This window comes from Mytilus galloprovincialis, chromosome 8 (genome assembly GCF_965363235.1).
Source record: "Mytilus galloprovincialis chromosome 8, xbMytGall1.hap1.1, whole genome shotgun sequence".
Classification (NCBI taxonomy): Eukaryota; Metazoa; Mollusca; class Bivalvia; order Mytilida; family Mytilidae; genus Mytilus; species Mytilus galloprovincialis.
Genome location: NC_134845.1, coordinates 12205657 through 12213590, shown reverse-complemented (window position 1 = coordinate 12213590; position 7934 = coordinate 12205657).

Here is a 7934-nt window from a genome sequence, read left to right as displayed (position 1 = left end):
TGAAACACTCATTTATAAGCTAAAAATGACCATAAACACATATCTAAACACTTTCTCCAACTTAAAAATGCTAAAAAAAAACGTTCGAAAAATATGTATTTATTGATCTAAACACCATTCAAATAACTGATTTATAGTACGGATATTGAAAATGCTTTTTTTTAGGACGGATTCATATAGAAATTTTGATATATATATATATATATATATATATATTTATCATATACTTAGTACAAAATACAGCAATTTTGTATATCTAATAAAGGGTATTTTTTCCAGTCTGTATCACATACCCTGTATCGCATACCCCGTATCGCATGGCTAAACCCGTATCGCATACCACGTATCGCATGGCAAAACCCGTATCGCATACCTGGCGTGACATCATAGTGTGAATGACGTCAACTTTTGACCTATGACGTCAAGTTGCTGTATTTCCTGGCATGAAAGGGAAAAAAATAGTTCAAACTAACAAAAATTTTAAAATAAAATCGATATTTAAAAAAAATTAGTAACCAGTAACTTTACGAGCGATTTTTATCTATAAAAAAGACACAATAAAACGGAAATATCTGAAGTTCTATTGCTTATTTGGTCTTATTTTTTGTGAAGTCTGTTTGCATTACCTAATGGGTAAAACACAAATGGAAATTTTTACGATTTTAATTTGATTAGAATAGATAGCAAACTTTTCAATAAATATTTTTCTTGGTGTTCACCTCGTCAGAAGTTAAAATGAACCAGATCATGAATAATATCATCGCCAAATAAACTAGAAAACTTTAAACATTTCTACATCTTACAATATTTATTTTTTAGACATTATTTTTTGTTGAAATAATAGAACAGTATCGTTTGTGGGTGCATTTTAATACATTGTCTTAAACGTATATTGAGAATAAAATTAGGTTATAGGGAATATTACGATGTGGATATTAAGCAAATAAGGAAGTCTATAAAAGAAAAGGTCAGCTGGGAAAATAGAGCACAATCATAATGTTCTTTTCTTGCTTATAATTTCGGACGATTTAAAAAAAATGGATATCCCATGAATCTGATTCTATTAAAATATATGATAAACAGAATAAGACATGACGAAATCCGTATCACATGCCGTATCACCGTCGACCAATATCATCCCTTGGGCCTAAAGGCCCTCGGGCTGATATTGATATCTCGGGATGATACGGCATATGATACGGATTTTGCCATGTATTATTCTCTCTCTCTATATATATATACTAAAATTAAATATATATATTATGTCGATGCTACCAATTTCAATGAAAACTTTGATTGGTCTATCATCATGAAAGTACTTAATTCTTCACATTTAAAAATTGGCATAACAAATTATCAAACTCCAAGGCTAGTTTAAAATGAGGCAGTTCCTACAAGCTAACAAAAATCAATCGACGAAACAAGTGAAACAAAGTTGCTATGGCACATGGTTTTCATCTAAGTCTAAATTTCGAAAGATATCTTAAAGTTCAATGAAACGGTAATCGATGGGCTAAAAACTGATACCTCATATAACATGAAACGTATAGTTATAGTTTTTGAACAAAAGATAAACATATCAGTACAGTTATTACAAGGTAATAAACGTTTGCTATTACTTTGATATTGAGTATGAAAATACATTTTTGTTTGTATTTAAATGGCAGGTTAGCGGTTTATATGTCCATGCATAAATCCTACATTGTTGCTCATTTTTCTAGTCCAGTAAATATTTAACTTTCAAATCACATTGAAATGCAGGAAATAATCGAGGGCACACTCTATAATCAATGATATTACTTAGAACTCTTCCGTTTGTCGCGTTCACACGTAATTCGAATTAGTTTAATTCGCATTCTAAACGTTTTACGTTCAAACGTAAATTCTAATTCGAATCACAATGCGCTCTAAATTCGCTTTACTGTCCAAACGACGTTACCTCAAATTCATAATAACAAAAACGCATTTTTAATGCGAATTGGATAATGCGATTCAGCCAATTCAAATAAAAAAGAGTGTGTAATTGCGATTAACGAATTCGATCGCATTCAATTCGAATACAATTCGAATTAAATGTACGTGTGAACGAGATGTAAATTTTGGAAGGAACGTGTTTAATAGTGAAAGATCTTTTGGAAGTAAAACATCTGCTTCCTTGTGAAGTGTCTTCATATTTACAATTCATATAATTTAGAAAAAAAAATATCAACATCAGAACCGGTTTTCTCGGTCCTGTTTTAAATTTTGGTACGAAACATTATTACTAATAAGTTCTTGTTATTTTTACACCTGAATACTTTTACCTGTTTATCTATATATGCATCATGTGCATATTCTTGTACAAATAAACACAAAAGTGTACCTGGATATTTGAATTTGAATTCATATGAAATATCTATCATTTATCACCTGACCAGTTAAACAACGTGTCTCAGTAACACGATTAATGTACCATAAACGGTACCGTACCAATATTCTGTGTTATCTTATAAACTGCGAAAATTCAAACTGACAGTTAAAAAGATAACAAAGGGATGAAAACAGGAGCTTATTGTACTTGGTGGAAACACTCCATACAGAGGACCTTGTTACTATTGCTATATATTTCGGGGTGGTCCTGCAGTAGGACTGTGGGTGAGTAACTTTATATAGAATCATTACATTCTTGTATCAGTGATATTGGTGCAACTGAGCTAAAACATATAATTTTCATTCTGAACCTAAATCCCAAGTCGATATTTTGTATATCCCTTTTTTGTATACTGTTTATTCCTCTAAAATTTGCCACTGAAAATAATTTGTTGAAAAAATCCTGTTTCGAAAACGCTTCCCTAATTTTCATTTATCAAGTTTGCTCACTCTCACTCATTTCTATCAATCAAGGGTATGTTTAAGGAAAGACTAACACATAAAATGTGGAGCACACTGAATGGCACTTGTAGCAGGTTTTTAAGGAGGAAATCGTGAAAACAACGTTGGCAACGTCACGGCCACAGAATAAGATTATGTCTATGAGCCGATATAAATGTTCTTAGCCAATCAGAAGACACATCCAAAATTAAATTATTAGTAATTAAACTTGGAAGGAGCGAAAGGATAAAGAAAAGAACCCTGAATTCATCCGCAATACATATTCAACCAAGCACCGACTATTAAATGTCTGTTCAATTAATCATTGCAGCAATGTTTTTCATTAAGCTTTTACCATTCAAGAACCTACTCAGTGATAATATCAGATAATAAGTTTAAATCGATGATAGATTTGTTTACCTGTTTGTATTGCTGCATACACAAAATATACTTTTCTAAGGAATGCTATGCGTAAATGTTAAAACTTCAAACTTCATATTGTTACTATTCATTGTCATGATCGTAAAAGTTGATGTTTTCCTTGAAACAAAATAAATAAAAAGAAGATTGTATATAGACATGTGCATGTAAAACCGAATCTTTCACAACTTAAAATATACTTTCGGTTGTCTACATGCATTCTGTATTTTTATTCCATACCTTAGATGTTAAACAGTTTTAACAATTTAATTCAGAGATTATTGAATTATAAGTCTTAACACTTTCTTTAGAGCTGGGGAAGTTCTAACAGTTACGAAATTTTATAGAATTGTATTTTTAATTTTTTATGTATCATGCTACAAAGTCCATAGCAGTTCAATGATATATTTATTCATAACATTGACAGAATATCTATCATTTTCAGTCGAAATTTCGACCAAACAGAGGAAATGCAACTGGATACTTTTTGGCGGGAAAAACAATGCACTGGATACCCGTAAGTCGTAAATTAATATAGTGATCAATAGTCATATTTTACAAAATTTTGTTGAAAATGTGTCATTCATTATTCTAGAACAACTATTATGTAGGAATTAGCCGATTTTATTCATATTGACATAACAATTGTGAAGAAAAGTATTCCAGTGAAAACAATTTTTTCTTGAAACCAATACAAAGGTCAATACATACCTCCCATAGGCATTGGTGTGTAGTGTCCATCAATTTGAACCCATTCATTAATGTGTTTGTGAAAGCGTCCGGATGAAGCGACATCTAGAAATAACTTATTTTTTTTTGTCGTCTTCAGCATGTGCGTATCAAAATATGTAAAACAAAAAAAAATATGTCTACCATGAATTTACCCCTGTACGTTAATTCAATGTAAACGTATTATAAATCTGCAAACAACACCACGAAATCATCGTTTCAGTCACTTCTGGTAGGTTTGAGGTGAGATAGAAATGCATAATCATGATTTGAGACTTTAGAATGTCACTTATGACAAATAGTACGTACACGCTTGTTTTTTGTACGTTTAAGTATTATATTTGACGATCCCGATAATGTCAGATATTTAAAATTAATTTTGTCCAATTTATAATTGTATGTTCTAGGGCAGAGTTAGTTCAGTATACTACCTATACATACAACTATAAAGTATGTCTCTTGTATTTTGTAGGTGGGTGCATCAATTTATGCTAGTACTGTAGGAGCTTCAATGTTTATTTGTTTAGCTGGAACAGCAGCGGCTTCTGGATTTGCCGTTATTATATATGAAAGGCATGTAAGTCTACCATAACTTACAATATGGTATATTGATTTTATGAGTTTGACTTTTAATAAAATTGAGAATGGAAATGGGGAATGTGTCAAAGAGACAACAACCCGACCAAATAAAAAACAACAGCAGAGGGTCACCAACAGGTCTTCAATGTAGCGAGAAATTCCCGCACCCGGAGGCGTCCTTCAGCTGGCCCCTAAACAAACATATACTAGTCCAGTGATAATGAACGCCATACTAATTTCCAAATTGTACACAATTCGAGTCTGATGTCAGAAGATGTAAACAAACAAAATAAACAAAATGACAATAATACATAAATAACAACAGACTACTAGCAGTTAACTGACATGCCAGCTCCAGACTTCAATTAAACTGACTGAAAGATTATGATTTCATCATATGATCATCAGGCACAATCCTTCCCGTTAGGGGTTTAGTATCATACCATCATAACATATATGAGAAGAACATAACCCGTGTCATGCCAACAACTGTTTTTAAAAATAATGTGTTTAGTTCCGATGCAAAGACCTTATCAGTGACTCAATATTAACGCCAAAATATGCAATCTTTAATGACTTGACAACAGTATCGTAATTATATCCCTTCTTAATAAGTCTATTCAAAGGTTTTGTAAGTTTCTGAGGTGAATACTGACACCTTTGTGCTTTATAAAGAATATTACCATAAAAAATTGGATGTGAAATACCTGAACGTATTAGAAGTCTGCATGTTGAGCTATATTTACGAATCATGTCTTTATACCGATGATAAAATTTAGTAAATGTTTTGACTAGTTTGTGATATCGAAAACCCTGGTGTAATAATTTTTCAGTAATACATAAATTTCTCTCGTTAAAATCTAAAACATTGTTACATACACGAGCGAATCGTACAAGTTGAGATATATAAACACCGTAAGATGGTGACAAGGGAACGTCACCATCTAAAAACGGATAATTAACGATAATAAATGTTTTGGTGTCGATTTGCACATTTTACGACATAAAATTAAAATATAGTCAGGATAATAGCATCAGTTGTATGGCTTTTGTTGTAAATTAGTGGAAGATAATGATTTATATTTTTTCGTTTTGAAGTCATGATTTTTTTTATTTCTGACCAACAAAAGTAGAACAAGGTATAAAGGCAACACCGACACTGTACTTAATTGCTACAGTAGTTATTACTACAATCACTGGGACGATACTTTTGCTGTTGCACTGGTAGTCCCCTAGGGTGTTACTAACACAGGAGACAGTACTCGGATTGACTGGTATGACAATACGGATATTGTTTTGTTTTAACATGTGCTTCCAAATAAAGTAAAACAATTAAACATTAAGGAATGTATCCCCATGATCGCATAGCGTGATTCCTTGAATTGCTTAAAAGTATTTGAATACGGTTTTGACTTTTGACAGAATTTAGTCATAGCATCGTGAATAAACACATCATAGATATCAGGATTGGAATTTTCTATTTACGCCAGACGCGCGTTTTGTCTACAAAAGACTCATCAGTGACGCTCGAAAATACAAAAATTATAGACATGAATTATAAAATACACGCACTTGGTGAAGCGAGGCGCGTTTTTGGTGTATTGAATTTCAAACCTGATGCCTTTTGTTATCTATTAATCATGTGTTTCTTTGTCTTATACGTTCTCCTATTTATTTGTATTGTAGTCCTGTAATATTATTTTGTCATTTTAATGTTATATTAAACATTGTCATTTAAGTGCGAGGTTTGGCATACCACAAAACCAGGATCAACCCACCATTTTTTTCTTTAAAAATGTCCTGTACCAAGTCAGGAAAATGGCCATTGTTATATCATAGTTCGTTTCTGTGTGTGTAACATTTTAACGTTGTGTTTCCGTTGTGTCGTTTGTTTTCTCTTATATTTGAGTGTGAATTCACATTACTATAAAACGTGTCACGGTACTTATCTATCGCAAATTCATGTATTTGGTTTTGCTGTTATATTTGTTATTCTCATCGGATTTTGTCTAATGCTTAGTCCGTTTCTGTGTGTGTTACATTTTAATGTTGTGTCGTTGTTCTCCTCTTATATTTAATGCATTTTCATCAGTTTTAGTTTGTTACCCCGATGTTGTTTTTTGTCCATAGATTTACGAGGTTTGAACAACAGTATACTACTGTTGCCTTTATTCATCTGTGAAAATTACATAAAGTAGTGATTTTCTTTCATCAACATCAAAGTTAATTTGCAAGGTATTATGTAATTCATGAATGTAACACTTTTATTGTTTTCTCCTCTATATCTTGACCTTTTTTGAGAAATCTGACCATTGAAATACACATTGAATAATAATATAGGAGACCAAGAAAACCAAAGTACTCATGTTGCCTTGCACAGATAATTTGCATTGGACGATTTTAGTCAACATGTATTTTGTGACCCCAAAGGCTTTGCTATAAGAAAATTATAATTTTCATTTCAGGCTGTGTTTTTCCTAATTGCCTTAGGATGGATATTTGTACCTGTTTATATATCATGTGGGGTAAGACACGGAATAAGAATTAAACTATACAACAAGAATGAGAAACGTATTGCAACACCTCCTATTTTCAACTTAAAATTCAACTATAATTCCTATTCGTCAAAATGAAGAAATATGTTTAACCAATTGCACTGAAATCGTTATGTGCCTTCAAACTTTATCTTTTATTTTGTGGCTGTGATCCTTTCAATAAGTGAACTGTATATATACTCTTTGAGCCACAAATGAAATGTCATGTTCCAATAATTTGGTTTGTGTGAAAAATTAGTATGATGCGATAATTAGCGTTAATCTTTCCAGATGAAAGTAGAGGTAGAAAAGTGATTCAAACGTATAAAATTCACAAAATGTTACTTTTAGTATTTTTCATTCAAAATATTATTAAAGAAAATGTGTATGCTAATGATCGAACATTTGTTTGTTTGTAGCTGGACTGGCATCTGTCATATATACAGATACATTAACTGTGTTATATTGATTTCTAGTGCAACAGTTCTCTTTATTTTGAGTGAGTAGGGGTCCTTGATCGCAAAAAAATGTTGTTTTGTCTTAACAATTTTCAAAAATCAATTTAATTCTAATCAAAATAAAATATAGAGGTTGGAGTTTGAAATGCTATGACAGAAAAGTATATGAACAGTGGTGCTAACTACATATTACTTAATCAGTCATTTTACTCTTGTGGTATGCCAAGAGAATACGCCTTGCACATCCTTAGAAGTCCAAAGACGGGTTATATACCGTGGACTATAGCTCTGACAGGATTGTCGTTCCGGGGATTCTATGTTTGGTGCATGGACCAAGTATTTACTTCATTGATATACAATATTA